Source organism: Schistocerca cancellata, chromosome 7 (assembly GCF_023864275.1).
Source record: "Schistocerca cancellata isolate TAMUIC-IGC-003103 chromosome 7, iqSchCanc2.1, whole genome shotgun sequence".
NCBI lineage: Eukaryota > Metazoa > Arthropoda > Insecta > Orthoptera > Acrididae > Schistocerca > Schistocerca cancellata.
This window is the reverse complement of record NC_064632.1, coordinates 599,767,729-599,784,501: the sequence shown is the minus strand read 5'-3', so window position 1 is coordinate 599,784,501 and position 16,773 is coordinate 599,767,729.

The window sequence follows — 16,773 nt, the reverse complement described above, 5'->3', positions numbered from 1 at the left end:
GCATTAGAGTCGTCTTCAATGGTTTGGGTAGCTTTTACAGGCCGGTGATGCTCTATTGCCAGAGTGGGTTAGACTCTTGAAGTCATCGGCAGAAGACTCAAAGGACGACCTAAGCAACATTGGGCTGATACGATTCATAAAGACCTTAAATGCATGAACATCCACCCAGATTACAGCCCATGATAGAGCAAAATGGAGACAATGGACCCACGTAGCGGATCCCACAGGCATGCAGGACAAAAGCTGAAGGAAAAGAAGTAGTAGTTTCTTGGTGATAGGTGTTGATAGATAAAAATCAGTTAGTCAATCAGTAGAATTTTCATAGGTTAATTCTTCAAAGTAATTGCAGTATGTATATTAGTCGCCATATTTCTTGTGCTGAAAAGGTTCTGCTTATCTGTGTGGATCAGCTCTTCTGAGCTCACTACTTTTCCTTTTGTGTCAAAAGGTGCTGAAATAGATTTTGGTTGCTCAGTGTGTCCACTGGAGTAAGACACCAAGATAGTTTGAACTCTGTGTATTGCTTGTAACATACAATTTTAGATGACAGATGGACAATATCTGCATCTATTCCAGTCAGACAAGAGAATATACGTCTATTGTATCATGGCAAGCATTTCATGGATGTCACTGCAGTCACATATTCTCCATGCCCTTCATCCATAGCACCACAGAGCAGAAGTACTCGACACAGCGTGTAGAAGTGCCAATTTGTGAACTGCCCCTCCGACAGCACAGCATCGGTACCACTCTGATCTGCACAGTGTGTGAAACACCTCCTGAAAGTGCAGTGCTTGCTGCTTGCTAACTACCTTAACTCATGAACATCTTCCGTTGGCCAGCAGAGAGGAGAGAAGTGGACCTCTCATTCTCAGAATGACACATTATGCTCCACCAATACGGGCACACATGCACGCAAGTTTCCCCAGATACATGATATCCAGATGAAGCCCCTCATTGGTCATAACATGCCATACAATTAGCATATGAAGGCAACATGTACAACAACCCAGAAGAAACAGTAAGAATGGAACACCAAGAATGAAGTGCTCCAATTAAAAGGATCTAACAAGAGAACAGTGTGGTGAATGAGTTTTTTCAATTTTTTATGTTTAATGTAAGTGATGTCCTGAAATCCATTATTAATTTCCCAAAATAATTCAATGCACTTCTCAATAATTCTCAAGAAAATCTTCTTTTAAGTTTTCTGACTACCTTTAATATGTACAGTGAGGTCCCTTTCTCTCAACAGGTCATGCAGTAGGATGCTCACCTACCATGTAGGTGTTGCATGTTCAAATCTCACCTGTTGCAAATTTTTAAATAAAGGTTCCTGTGCTACTAGCAGTTCTGTAAACTTAAAATACACAAAAATGGAAAAAAATTCAGTGTGCAAGGCTGGTAATTATTGGTTCGTGTCTCGTTTCAGGCATTATTTTTTTCATTATTTCCCTTTTTTCCATTCACTTCGAATCACTAAGTCATTTAAATATAAAAATCAGCAAGTATCTGCAAGGTATCATACCGAGTTGCTATTTTTATCAAAAATGCACACCTCCAAATTATAATTACAAATCACACACAAAATATTTCATTGCAAATATATTTTTGAAATTACTGATCTTTTATAAAAGAATTACTGATATGTTATAAAAGATTCCATACATTAAAGAAAAGCATTAAAAATTAAACTCATTTTCATCCTTATGTATTTTATGCTCCATGGAATGTCCAAGAAATATGCAAATTTGTCTAAAATTTGAGCCAAACACAAGGTAGGCAAGCATTCTACTACACAGTCACACGACCTGTCAAAAAGAAGTGACCTCACTTCAACTTATTAAAGGAGCTCTGAGAACTTCAAACTTTATAGTCTCCAGACGTTTCAAGAGTTGCATTGAACTGCTCTTGCCAACTTAATTTGAGATTCAAACTTCATATAACAAATATAAAAAACACAATAAGTTCAAGTGTCCTGTTGCCTCCTCTAAAGACAAGGATGTGAGCTTTCTTCCATGCTGTTCAATCTGTGCACTGAAAAATCTGTGATGGAGCTAAGAGAGGTTAGTGAGTGGGCCTAAGATTCAGGATGGAAGGATATCAATGGTAAGATACACTGCTGGCATCGCTATTCTCAGAAGAAGTGAGAAAGAATTACACAACATACTGAATGAAATGTACAGTCTAATGATAACATAATACGGACAGAGTAAACTGAATGAAGACTGAAGTTCTGAATAAAGCAGAAGTGAGGCTACAGAAACCACAAAGATAAAGTGAAGGAACTAAACTGCCCTGGGAGCAAAAAAAAAAAAAAAATGTATAGTGGATGAAGCATGCTCCTCCCAGCACACCGTACCACCAGTCATCAACCTATCCAATTTGCCCTGTGAGCTACTCCAGCTGCTGCTGTAGGCACCCTGTACACACCTAGATGATACACATTGTTGGAAGAAACTACCAATAAATAGCAGTTACGTGTGTCAGTGTTTTTTATTAACACCCAAGGCATTCATACATCAACACTCGGACACTGTTTATATTCAGATTTTCAGTTCACACTCGACCACATGGAGAAGCTCAACATGATAAAAACCAGAAAAGGCTATTTTGACATGCTGAGAAGTTAATAATGCATTAAAGTCTCCCCCCCCCCCCCCCTCCCTTGCCACCCTTGTAACACTGGAACCAGTATGTGCGAGGATGGTGGGCAGATCTCCATTGAGACTGCAGACTACCCTAATACCAGTATATAGGATACAAGTGCCACAATATGCTGAACTGAAAGTGGCATGCCACAAACCCCACAGAGTGGTGAATCCTCCCACTGGAGGGGGAAGCCATGTGCTAATGGGCTATGTCCGATGTGCTGGTAAGTAGACACTCCTTCCAGCAGTGAGGCTGACATGAAGTCTGCCATGCCTTTGAGGTTGATTTGAGAGACCACAGTTGGTTTTCTGTCACATGCAACAATTTAGTCTCCCACTGATGCATGATGCATCAGTCAGAAAATGGGATGGTGGCATGCAACAGGTGGGACATTGATGGGCAGCACAATCCCAACATGCTTCCTTGGTGAATATGTTGGCCATGTTGTTGCCCTGTATCACAATGTGGCCAGGTATCTAGCAAAGGGCTACCTCCTTACCACAGTGTTGGAGCCACTGCAAGGAGTCATGGATGACTTGAAGAGCTGGTTGACTGGATACATTTGGTAAAATGCTTGCAGTGCACTAAATGAGTCAGAACAGACAAGAAAACTTGTATGATGATGGCTGTAAACCCTCTCCAGCGATATCAATATGCCATATAATTCCAATTCATAATTTGTAAATTGTTTTGAAAGACACACTTTAAAAACCCTATCAGAGAAAACAGCAGAACAACCAAGGACATTCTCTTGCTAGGATCCATTTGTGTAAACTATGATTAAACTGTGGTACATACTTAAAATGGACAAAAACAAAGTTGTAAAACAAAATCTGGAGTCCAAGTTTTCTTGAACTGCGTCAAGCCAAAAATCATTTTGGGCCTCTGTACATGCCAAGGCAGCAATGCATTCCATCCTTGACTTGGTTGCATGGAGCCAATTGAACAGCCATTCAATGTTTCATCGGACTACTGAACTAAATGTGATGACCAAGGTGACGCTGAGATTTTCAGCACCTGGCGAGCCACAAGGATATGTCGCCGAAAACGGAGTGATAAGGGGTACACTCTGGTGATTCATAAGGTTGCTACAGTCCTTGCCTGGTTTCCAGAAAGGAATTAATATTGCCTCCTTCCAAGTCATCATATACTGTCCATCAAACCAGATCTGATTGAAACTAGAGAGAAGCTCTTCTTTCACTTCAGGGCAAAGATGACGAAACATGGCATAATGGATCACATCAGGTCCTGGAGGAGTGTCTCTGTCTGCAGACAAAGCTGATTCACTTCCAACATGGAGAACCGTACATTGTAGATTTCTTCATTATGCAAGAAGCAACTGAGCTCTCTCATCTCTGCAGCCCTCCAGAATACTCGAAAAGCAGAAGCTTGTCTGGATAACATAGTAACAGCTTAGGTTTCAGCTGAACAATTGTTTACTATGTCTTCTGGTGTGTCCACCAAGATGCCATTACTTAACAAGGCCATAAGGGGACGTGTACTGCCCTTGATGAAATCCGCAATACTGATTCCCAAATTTGCGCAGTGGAACTGGACTGATTAATGGGAGTCGTGAATTCCCTCCAGGAAGCTCTTCTGTTCTTTTATCATTCACCTGGCATGTAATCATGCAGATCTGAAGGCATGAAGGTTTTCTGTAGTTGGACAGTGTTTGAAGTTCCATAGAGCTGTTTGTCTGGGCTAACTGCCAATTGACAGTCATCATTACACCATGTTAGTGGCCATTTTCTGAGGTGGTTACTAGACCCAGGGATGGACTCTGCGGCAGCACATTATATCTCACAAGTGATAATCGATCACCATCTCCTATACACAATACTTTTGTTCAGAAATAACCTGTTGACTGTACAGCAACCAATTTGCCCTTTGTAGCATCCATCTGCATGGTCTCCTGTCAGCCAACATCCTAGTTGGCAGGCAGATCAACACTGGGAAGTGGTCACTGGCATGTAAATCTGTAGCCACTTCCCACTGAACTGAGCCTGCAATAGCTGGGGAACAAAAACCAAGATCAATCGCTGAATGAGACCCTATACCTGTGGGAAAGTGTGTCACCTGACTCACATTCAGAAGGCAGATGTTCTCAGAATGGACGGGTTGCTCTATCATCCATACTGTGGAGCAATTAGTAGCCAAGGGCCATAGCACATTGTGTGCATTGAGGTCTCCCACAAGGAGGAATGGGATTGGGAGTGCCTGGAAGAGTTCTACTGCTGCTTTTGCATCCAATGCATCATTAGGTGGAAGGTATAGAGAACACACTGTGATATTAAAGGGTGCAACAACTTTCGTGGCAATTGCTTTCATGATCATGGTAAGGGGGATAGGAGAGGAGAGGAGCAGCATCTGTTGTCAATGAAAAAGCGACTCCACCTTTAGTCCTGTCTCCAGTAGTTCTATCCTTCATGTGTGAGTGGTAACCCTATAATACATGTGTGTCAGTGACTTTAAGATGCTTTTCTTGTAAGCAGATGCAGAACGGTTTCTCCTGAAGCAGGAGCTGTAATTCTGACAAATATGAGTGTTGTTGTTGTTGTTGTTGTTGTTGTTGTGGTCTTCAGCCCTGAGGCTGGTTTGATGCAGCTCTCCATGCTGCTCTATCCTGTGCAAGCTTCTTCATCTCCCAGTACCTACTGCAGCCTACATCCTTCTGAATCTGCTTAGTGTATTCATCTCTTGGTCTCCCTCTATGATTTTCTCCCTCTATGATTTTTACCCTCCACGCTGCCCTCCAATACTAAATTGGTGATCCTTTGATGCCTCAGAACATGTCCTACCAACCGATACCTTCTTCTAGACAATTTGTGCCACAAACTCATCATCTCCCCAATTCTATTCAACACCTCCTCATTAGTTATGTGATCTACCCATCTAATCTTCAGCATTCTTCTGTAGCACCACATTTCGAAAGCTTCTATTCTCTTCCTGTCCAAACTATTTATTGTCCATGTTTCACTTCCATACATGACTGCACACCATACAAATACTTTCAGAAATGCCTTCCTGACACTTAAATCTATACTTGATGTTAACAAATTTCTCTTCAGAAACGCTTTCCTTTCCATTACCAGTCTACATTTTATATCCTCCCTACTTCAACCATCATCAGTTCTTTTGCTCCCCATATAGCAAAACTCCTTTACTACTTTAAGGTCTCATTTCCTAATCTAATTCCCTCAGCATCACCCGACTTAATTTGACTACATTCCATTATCCTCATTTTGCTTTTGTTGACATTCATCTTATATCCTCCTTTCAAGATACTGTCCATTCCGTTCAACTGCTCTTCCAACTCCTTTGCTGTCCCTGACAGAGTTACAATGTCATCGGCAAACCTCAAAGTTTTTATTTCTTCTCCATGGATTTTAATTCCTACTCCAAATTTTCCTTTGTTTCTTTACTGCTTGCTCAATATACAGATTGAATAACATTGGGGATAGGCTATAACCCTGTCTCACTCCCTTCCCAACCACTGCTTCCCTTTCATGTCCCTTGACTCTTATAACTGCCATCTGGTTTCTGTACAAAGTGTAAACAGCCTTCACTCCCTGTATTTAACCCCTGCCACCTTTAGAATTCGAAAGAGAGTATTCCAGTCAACATTGTCAAAAGCTTTCTCTAAGTCTACAAATGCTAGAAATGTAGGTTTGCCTTTCCTTAATCTATCTTCTAAGATAAGTCGTAGAGTCAGTATTGCCTCAAGTGTTACAATATTTTTACAGAATCTAAACAGATCTTCCCTGAGGCCAGCTTCTACCAGTTTTTTCATTCATCTTTAAAGAATCCGTGTTAGTATTTTGCAGCTGTGACTTATTAAACTGATATTTCGGTAATTTTCACATCTGTCAACACCTGCTTTCTTTGGGATTGGAATTATTAAATTCTTCTTGAAGTCTGAGGGTATTTCGCCTGTCTCATACATCTTGCTCACCAGATGGTAGAGTTTTGACAGGACTGACTCTCGCAAGGCCGTCAGTAGTTCTAATGGAATGTTGTCTACTCCTGGGGCCTTGTTTCGACTTAGGTCTTTCAGTGCTCTGTCAAACACTTCACGCAGTATCATATCTCCTATTTCATTGTCATCTACATTCTCTGCATTTCTATAATATTGTCCTCAAGAACGATATCCATTAAATTCCACTCCAACACAGAAGTGCCTGTGGAAGCCATTGTTTAGGGATGGTTGTCCTCTTCTTTCTCCATCAGAGGTATTGATTTATTTGGGAGGTCAGGGGGAACTTTAGCAGGTTCACGGCTCTCTGGTTCCTTTGACTGGAAGTCCATATCCTCCAGAGCATATTCCCCATCAGAGAGGAAGGGAGCTTGCTGATTTGAAGGTGTAAATACACTTTCTTGGATTTGGAACAAAATTTCAAAGGACATTTTTATTTACTGATGGTAGAAGGTGGTTGCCTGGGTTGCGGGGATGGCTTAGTTGGCTTCTTATGGTGGGTAGTATGTGGCTTAGGTGGCAAGCCCATTGCTGATGGCTTTCAAACAACTTCAGTTTCATATGGAGAATTTCCCCCACAGGTGCACCCACAAATGCATATGCTCATACTTGAACCTATGGTCCGAGTTAGTGTGGAGGCATCACACTTAGTGACTGGCATCTTAAGGGCTGAAGTAACAGACGTAGCAAAGACCAGAGGTTGCGTAGCTTTGAAAGCTCTTTTAGCTTCACCATAGAGTATGCATCTCTTGACTTTCAATTCCTGAATTTTCCTTTCCTCGTTGTAAACCTCATACATTCTGCTCCACACTGGGTGACCCCTGGAGCAGTTTACACATTTCAGAGGAAGTGTACAAGAATTGCCTGATTCATGAGCTGAGCCTCCACAATTGCTCATAACATCCCATAGTGGTATGGCCAAATTGTTGACATCTGTAGAATCACATTGGATCAGGAACAAATGAGTGAACCTTAAGACAGATATAGCCTTCAAGGAATGTTCAGCTAATTCTGGAGTATTAAACATTAGAACAAATGTTGTTGATTTTTCCAGTTTTCCATTGACTCTCTTCTTACAGTTCTGCACTTCTGTAATGCCCATATTTTTCCATTCATCATGTAACTGTGGGTTCCACTTCCAAAATATTAGAGGAGGTTACCACACCCCTACTAAAGGCAGGGGTGTTATGTAACTCAGACTTGACTGGGTAGTCAGGTAAGGCCTTACATCCCAGAAGCTTAGATACTTGGTTCCAAGTAGCAGTTTCAGCTAGAAGTTGTTTCATTACAAAGTTGTTTGACGCTTTTTGGAACCCAGCAATACCTTCCAATGCCTTATGAATGTAGAAATGGGACACTTTCTCAAAGATTCCTCCTGCTTGCTTGATTACAGTGGAAGTGTTATGGCACACTAATGCCCTGTTAATGTGATAATGAGACTTCTTTTTGGGTGGACTGACCAACTGTGCTCTTTTGATGAGTGGGTGTATGTATTACCTGACGGTACACCTACCCTGTCAGGAGTAATAGTTTGATGGGACCATTCCATAGGGATCCTACAGGATGCTAGGGAAACAGCTGTTGACACAGGCAGTGGCCTGCATGCTAGAGCGAGCCTTATACAACTGGGCAGCAGCAGGTGTCCCAGAGGTTGCCTGCTAGTTTTACCTCAACCGCCATTCACCTCATCAGGATGTAACACATCTTGAGGGTTAGGGTTTTTTTTTGTTTTTTTTTTTTTGATAGAGGTGTGAACTTTCTTCATGGTCCAGGTGGTGAAGCCATGACCCCCATTCTCCAAAACACAGAACATTCCACCACTGCACCACATGGTGGTCACAGAAGCATGCCGAGAGCTGTGGTTATAGAGGGCTGTTGGCACTTTCTAGTCTCCAGCTAAGGGACTTCAGATCACCAAGTCCATACTCAGCACACAATTGCTGAGCCCCTGGGGGGTGGCCAAACGCATGCCATGATGGTGGATAACATTGAGACGGCATAAGAGGGACAGATTTGCAGATGCATAAACGAAACACCCGTAGTCTAGTTTTGAACGGACAAGGGACCGGTACAAATCGAGGAGGTTGGTTGGATCTGCATCCCAGGAACTACCATTGACGACACATAGGACACTGGGGGATCAAATACAGTGGGCTGCCACTTAAGACATGTAGGAGGACCAAGAGAGATTATTATCAAGCATGATCCCAAGAAATTCCATAGTTTTAACACACAGAAGAGCAACAGATCCAAGACTTAAGGACAGTGAAAGAAACCAACTGCACCATGGAAACATGAAAGCCACTGTCAATACTCTATGAGTAAAGATGATTGAAACAACACTGAAACAACTCAATGAGACAAGTCCATGCAGAACTGCAGTAGATGGCAAAATCGCCAATGAAAAGGATGCCAGTAATGACTGGCGGGAGACCGACCATTACAGGATTAATGCTGATAGCAAAGAGAATGATGCACAGGATGGAACCATGAGACATACCATTTTCAAGGATAAAGGTGTCCGTCAAGGCAGAACCCACAAGTACCTTGAAAACTCGGGCTTTTAAAAATTCCTGAAGGAAATGGGGCAAGTGGCCATGGAAACCACACGTGTAGAGTGTACAGAGGATACCAGTTCTATAACAGGTGTCTTAGGCTTTATCCAACTCAAAAAACATGGCAACAGTCTGGGATTTCTGCAGAAAACCATTCATGATGTGAAGTACTGTATATGCAGTCTCTTTTACAGATGAACTAGTTTCTTACAATTCTTCAAATAAATCCAAATCAAAAAGTTGCCTTCTTTATTAAAATACCTGTGTTCATTCCATTTCATATTGCTTTGCAACATTATGCCTAGATATTTAATCAACATGTATCATGTTGAGTGGCCAGTTTCATAACTGCTGCAGTGCGCCAAAGTACACTGTTTTGTCCGGCGAGTTTACCCAGCTTCTCTCTAGATGCAACTTATTCTGAATTTTCCCTACGCTCTTTAGACAGTTAATGAAACATGGAACTGCATGTAACATATACACAAAAGATATTTAACTGGATTGTATCACCACTCTCCATAATGTGGATAGGAACTTTGACTGCTGTGGGTTCAGATTCCAGGTGAGTTGATGACTCTTTACTCACAGCTGCAGGAGTCTTGGCTTCAGTCACACAGCTTGAGGCTGTTGCAAATGGGCTTACTATTGGGAGGGGGGTCAGACATGGGGATCTGTGGATGTCCAGCATGTGACATATGTCCCCCAATTGGTTCACAACTGTGGCTGCCCTGGGTGCTGCCCACACTGAGGTTGACCTCTCACTTGTGGTTGGGTAGGAGGTGGTTCTGAGTTGATGCGAGTAGCAAAAGATCACAGTGCCTGTACAGTATGTCTGTCAACTGCAGACATCACTCAAAACTTGTTTGTCAAAGACCCTGAGTCAGATGCATTCACTGTACTCCATAGGTAGCTTCTTGGCCTGCAAGGTCACGGCTTTCACAGAGGGTGGGATAACATGCAGTTGCAAGCACATGTTAGGCACATAATGGGGCCCTTTCTGGATATGGATACCAAAGAGGGGAAGTAATCCAGTGTACTCATTGTGTGCATACCAGGTGAAGTCAATCCAGATGTGGGAAGGTTGTTCCCAGATGGCATGAAGAGCACAGGGTGCAGCCAATTGAGGGGGCTGGATGATGTTGGAACTAAGGATGTGTGTTACTTTGGACCAGGAGAGATTCTTTCTGGTTTCAGATGGCTAACTGAAGCCATAAAGACTGCAGTCTTCCTTGCGAGATGAAGATGGAGCTCACCATCTGCAACATTATTGACAGAACTGACTGAGGTCCTTTGATTCAGAGCCTCCACTCATCTCTGTACCAGATACTAAAATGGTTCTGTGGCCATGTAGGCTGCAGATTCATCAACTTGCACCATCAAGTGGTGGGATTCTGGGTTCTGCTTTCAGAGGTAGTTTCTCTTTTAAATAAATTGAAGTAGATAGTTCCTGTGGTTAGTATGGGTAGAAGTTATAGTTGCCAATTGGAATAAATTAATAATTGGTCTGTTTTAGGGACCCTCTGACTCAGATTATACAGCTACTGAACAGTTCAAAGAAAATTCAGTTCAAATAGGTGCTCCTCTTGTACCATTATAGTTGGTTGTCACCTCCATCTACCTTTGATATATTGTTGAAAATCCACATTTATAGTCAGTGGTAGGCATAAAACATCATCCAAAATCATACTGAATGCTTTTTCAGAAAATTGTGTTGAACAGTTCATTCAGGAGCTTACTCAAAGTGCAAATGGTTGCCAAAACATACTTCACCTCTTAGCAAAAAATTATTCTGAGCAAATAGGGAGCATCATGACTGGTAAAAGGATTGGTGACCTCAACATTTGTTGAAAGTCTGAATACATCCAAATCCACCTAAAATAAACACACAGTACGTCTACTTAAAAAATACAGTTGAAAATTAATTTAGCACCTTCCTGAGTGATAGTTTCCACACCTTCCAGTCTGACTATATAAGCATACACCAAGTATAGCTTGGATTTGAAAGAAATAGTATTGATGACAGTTGAGATATATATACCAAATACATTAATAAGAGATGGTACTGATCCCCCATGATACACAAAACAGGTTAGAACACTGTTGCAAAAGCAATGGAAACAATGCACACAAGATTGGCAAAATTTTACAGAAGTTCAAACTTCATCATGAACTTCCATGCAAATGCCGTTAATAGTTTCCACAACAAATTTCTACAGAAATCTCACAGAGATACTGGTCATATTGAAAGTATACCTGTGGTACGATACAATCAATACCTTCGATCTGCGATAACAAAGGTGATGTTACTGATCAAGTACTACTAAACCAAAGGTACTAAACACTATTTTTGAAAATTCCTTCATCAAAGAAGACTAATCAGATATTCCAGAACTTGAATTGAGAACAATCACCAAAGTGAGTAATTTGGAGGTAGATATTTTTGGTGTAATGAAAAAGCTTAAATTACTTTATAAAGGCAAAGCCTCTACTCCAGAATTTGCACAAATTGGCTTCCTTTCCAAGTTACCTGATGCAATAGCTCCATGCATATTACCTGCCTGTATCTGTTTACATAGTGCAGAGGGCAAATGTACCATGTTTGCAGATGACACCAGCATTGTAACAGAATACGAATCAAACACAGTCAACAGCAACATTTTTCCCAAAGTCTTTAACTTGTTGACTGTTAACACCCTTTCTGCCAAATTAAGCAACATACATTTTATGCAGTTTAGAAAAAGTCACAAAAATCCAGATGAATATTCAGTGACTCTATACAGCCAGGAGTTAGGAGAGCTGACAGCACCAACTCCTTGGCCACTCAAACAAGACTGCAAACTACACTGGAAACATAACCTAAACATAACCTATTCATGGGCCATCTAGAGGAATCCTTCCTATAAACCTAGAATCCTAAACCCCTCACCTGGTTCAGATTCATTGATGACATCTTTGCTATCTGGATTGAAGGTGAGGACACCTTATTCACGTTCCTCCAGAACTTTAACAACTTCTCTCCCATTTGCTTCACCTGGTCCTACTCAACACAACAAGCCACCTTCCTAGATGTTGACCTCTGCCTCAGAGATGGCTACATCAATACCTGTGTCCATATCAAACCTACTAACCACCAGAAATACCTCCACTTCGACAGCTGCCACCCTTCTGTACGCCTAGCCACCCATGGTCATCTCATCTGCAGTGACGAGCAGTCCCTCAATAAATATACCAAGGGTCTCACTGAACGCTTCACTGACTGTAATTATCCTTGTACAAAAACAAATCTCTTGTGCCTTATCTTTCCAGTTTCCCACCACCTCCCAAAGTCCCACAGTCTGGCCACAGAGGAGCATTCCCCTCATAACTCAGTACCATCCAGGGCTGGAGCAACTGAATTACATTCTCCACCAGGGTTTCGATTACCTCTCGTCGTGCCCTGAAATGAGAAATGACCTACCCACTATCCTTCCCACCTCTCCTAGAGTGGTATTCCACCATCCACCAAACCTACACAATATACTCATCCATCCTTACACAACCCCTGCTCCCAATCCCTTACCTAGTGGCTCATACCCCTGTCCCATACATCCTCCTACCACCACCTACTCCAGTCCGGTCACCAACTTTACCTATCGCGTCAAAGCAGGGCTACCTGTGAAACCAGTCATGTGATCTACAAGCTAAGCTCCAACCACTGTGCTGCATTCCATGTAGGCACGACAACCAACAAGCTGTCTGTCTGCATGAATGGCCACCGACAAACTTTGGCTAAAAACAAGTGGATGATACCCCCATCTCAATGACTGCTTCACAGCTTGAGCCTTATGGATCCTTCCCACCAACACCAGCTTTTCTGAATTGCACAAGTGGGAACTTTCTCTGCAATACATCCTATTCCCCCCTTTTAATGTCTTTTATTTTTATTTTTATTTTCCTCGTCCCTCTACTTACACCCTCCCCCCTTCGTACCTTCTCTCCGAACATCCATCTAAACTGCAACACTTCACTGTCCATCACTCCCACCATACTATCCCTCCCCCTCCCCTTCCCCACCCCAGCCTCCTTCTCACCCCCACCCAGTCGCCACTCCCATTATTCACTGGTGCTTCTGCTCGCAGAGTAGTTTCAGCTCTCTGAGACTGCAGATATGTGTGCTAGTTGTGCTTGCGTGAGTGTATGTGTGTCTATTGCTGACAAAGGCCTTAATGGCCGAAAGCTTTGTTTGTGCGAATATTTTTGTTGTGCCTATCGCGGTTCAGTATCTCAACTATATGATGAGTAGCAACTTTTCCTCTCTCATAATGTTTTAAATTAATACACACAGTGTAGCTAAAAGAAAAGCTAAGCTTTCACATACAAGATCTGTCTAGAAGATTGATAAAGTACAAGAAATATATAATACTGTAATATTGGTCTTTTTCTGCATGCATTACCATTTAAGATACATCACAAAAATGTGCCAGTAAAATTTTAAATAATGACATAAATGTCTCGTCTTCTGGCCTCAAGAGACAAATGCTTTGTGATTTAAGAAATTCATCACACATTCTAACAGATAACATAATTCATCTTGCCAAAGAAGATTTATTTTGAAAATAATGCTTTTCAATCAATGATTCATGATATTTTCCGATGACATGTTTGAAATAGGTTCTTTTCAGCATTTGCCAGAGAGTGCCAGAAAGTTGTGCACAGCTACAACGATGTAGGAAGCCCATATATAAAGCGTTAAGAGATCTTAAATTAAATCATAAAGGAAACAGGACATCAGAGAATACTCCATGAGCATCAGAATTTCATAAACTATATCAAAATGCTTCATTCGGCTTAAGTATACATTTGTATGTACAGATTCACAATGAAGTATGCCCCAAACTGATGTTAAGCCTTTCAGTCTTGTTTTCAGGTTGCAAATTTTCTTGGAGTACTAATACTGTATTATCTCATGTTTGGTTCTATATTATGGCATAATGCCATACGTACCTGACAATAAAGATGTGCGCTTGAAATCAGCAAAAATTGGAGTGGAAATGATTAATAAAAGCCAAATTTATTTAGCAGAGTGACAGATATAACTTCATTGTTCTGCAAGGTGATTAATACTTGACTGCCAAAAATGTGGAAATAAACTAAAACCAGAAAACTGGAGCTAATGGCACACTTTAGCTTCCCATAATTATGTAAATGTATTTTGATTCACGTGATAGCTCTCTGCCACAGAAATTCATGTTGTTTTCATTTAACGTGAGAACTGTAAATGAAGAGGAAACAGCAAAATCACTTAAAGTAAACACTGGTCATGTGGAGGCTACCACCTCCCCACTACAGTTCGTAATGCTTTGCACATGAGTGAATCTGGCAGCTTGGGAGCACTAGAAAAATTTTTCACGGTAGCATCTGCTAACAGTTAAAAATGTGGAGAGCACGACTCCATGTGCGAATTTCTTTGCAGTACACCTCAGTCCACCAAGGGACAAAGATACAGCTGAGTAAAGAGGAAGTGTGAGGAATGGAATGTTTTGCAGCAGCAAGGATAATGTTTGTAAGATATTCAACCTGGTCATCACAACTGGGGAAATCTTGTTCATCAAAAGTCACCAGGAAGGAATAAAGTCTCCAGTCAACCTTTGTAAACTACCATTTGGGTGAGTACATGGATGGGGTAGGAGTCAACAAAATGATAGCACACGGGAAACGATAGCCTGAGTATGTGTCACAGAGAATGGGCCACTCGAGATGATAGGTGAGCAGGACAGCGCAGAGGGTCAAGTCCACACGGGAATAGGTGTGTGTGGAGTCCAAACGGAATGTGGATGCTCACATGTTATGGCAGAAGGGGTTAAATTGATTGAGAAGGTGAGCCGAGAGAGCACCTCTCAGTCAGGTTCTGGGAGAATGCCAAAGGAGATGGCACACATTAAAGCCACCGAGCAGCAGAAAGGGGACGAGGACGCTCCCCAATAAGCCGGAGGAAGTGTGCCCCGACGACACTGTACGACGGAGGGATGTAAATGATACAAACGGAGAAGGTCAAGTGAGGAAGAGAAATGCGGACTGCAACAGATCGGAGGCAAGTAGTCAGGGAGATGGGTCGAATACGAACATCATTCCGTATGAGTAGCACGACGCCCCCAATAGATGGAAAGCCATCCTAAGAGGGAAGGGGGTGGGGGGTAGAGGTCAAAGTGGACCGTGAAGAAATGCAAGAGCTCAGAGCTGTCATGAGGATGCAATTTTGTTTCCCAAAGGCAGAGCACGAGTGGACACTGCTATTCTGAGAGCAGTCGTAATCCTATTTGTCGGATCAAAGTCCGCGAACGTTCCAACAGACGGGATTCACGGTGAGGAAAAACCAAAGGGGTATCACCTCGGCAGCTGCCGAGTACCGGTCTCCGAGGACTTGCCGCTTCAGGCCACAGAGAAAGGAAGATGCCCCTCCGTGAAGTCTACAGAAGCTTCGCCATTCTCCTTCTGTCAGCCTGCAGAGTCCGGTGCAGAAAAATGGTCGGTGGTGCACGTCAGCTGGAGAGTTGCACAGCCAGAGAAGGATACGGGGATGCTACTGCGACAATGGGCGACTTCACGACTGCAGTACTAAATTTGAGGTCGCACGTCTGCGTGGCCACATCTTTTGTGGAGCACAGTGTAGCGAGAATGGTACTTTATCTGCCAGACGGTAGAACGGAGGGTTTCCGGCCAGCCGACAACTTGCGAGCGACAGGGTGAGGCACTTTTTCCTTCACCCTCACCTCTGATTGGCCCGTTCATCGAGTCACCGAGATACCTGGACAGTCGCACGAGCAGATGGCACGGTCGCATTGCAGTCGGTGCAGTGGGTATGAGGAGGCACATGTTTGCCCTCGTGAGCACCCCTACCACAGGTTACGCATTTGGCAGGGTGTCAACAGGACTCCAAGTTATGGCTGTAATGGTGACACTGGTAACAGCACATTGTCTTCAGAATATACAATCTGACTGTGGAAACTTCATAACCTGCTTTGATATTTGCTGGAAGAACCACTCTATCAAAAGTGAGAAAGAGATTGTGTGTGGGCACTAATGAGGCATCTAGTTTTTTCTTCACTTAATGGACCACTATGACACCCTGATCAGAGAGGTACATCTGGATTTCTACCACAGTAAGACCGTCGCTCCCCCGCAGTGTTATTTACACTGGGATGCTCGAATCTGCCAACGGTTGTCGTGCTCGAGGATCGGAAGTAGTCTCCAAAAGCAAAATGCTATTGCGTAAACGAGAGCAGGATTTCACGTGGCCAGCAACTGCATTGACACCTTTCTGAAAAATAAATGCATTTACCGTAGCAAAGGAATGAGCGTCTTAAGTACCGGAAGCCACGAGGAACCGTGGTGCAGCTGGAAGTGTCATTGAATCCGGAGCTTCATTCCATTTACATTTGGTAAATGTGGATTACAATTAGCTCATTGCGAGAAAATCCCCCGTGACCGCCAGTGCTTCCTGTAGCTCCTTCTAACTGGGAGCCCCCTTCTGAAGGGGCATTCTGGAGAAGTGCCCGAAGTGTGCCCGAGCTACTACCTTCCTAAATTGTGATTGTTCGATACCCCTCCCTGGGCCTG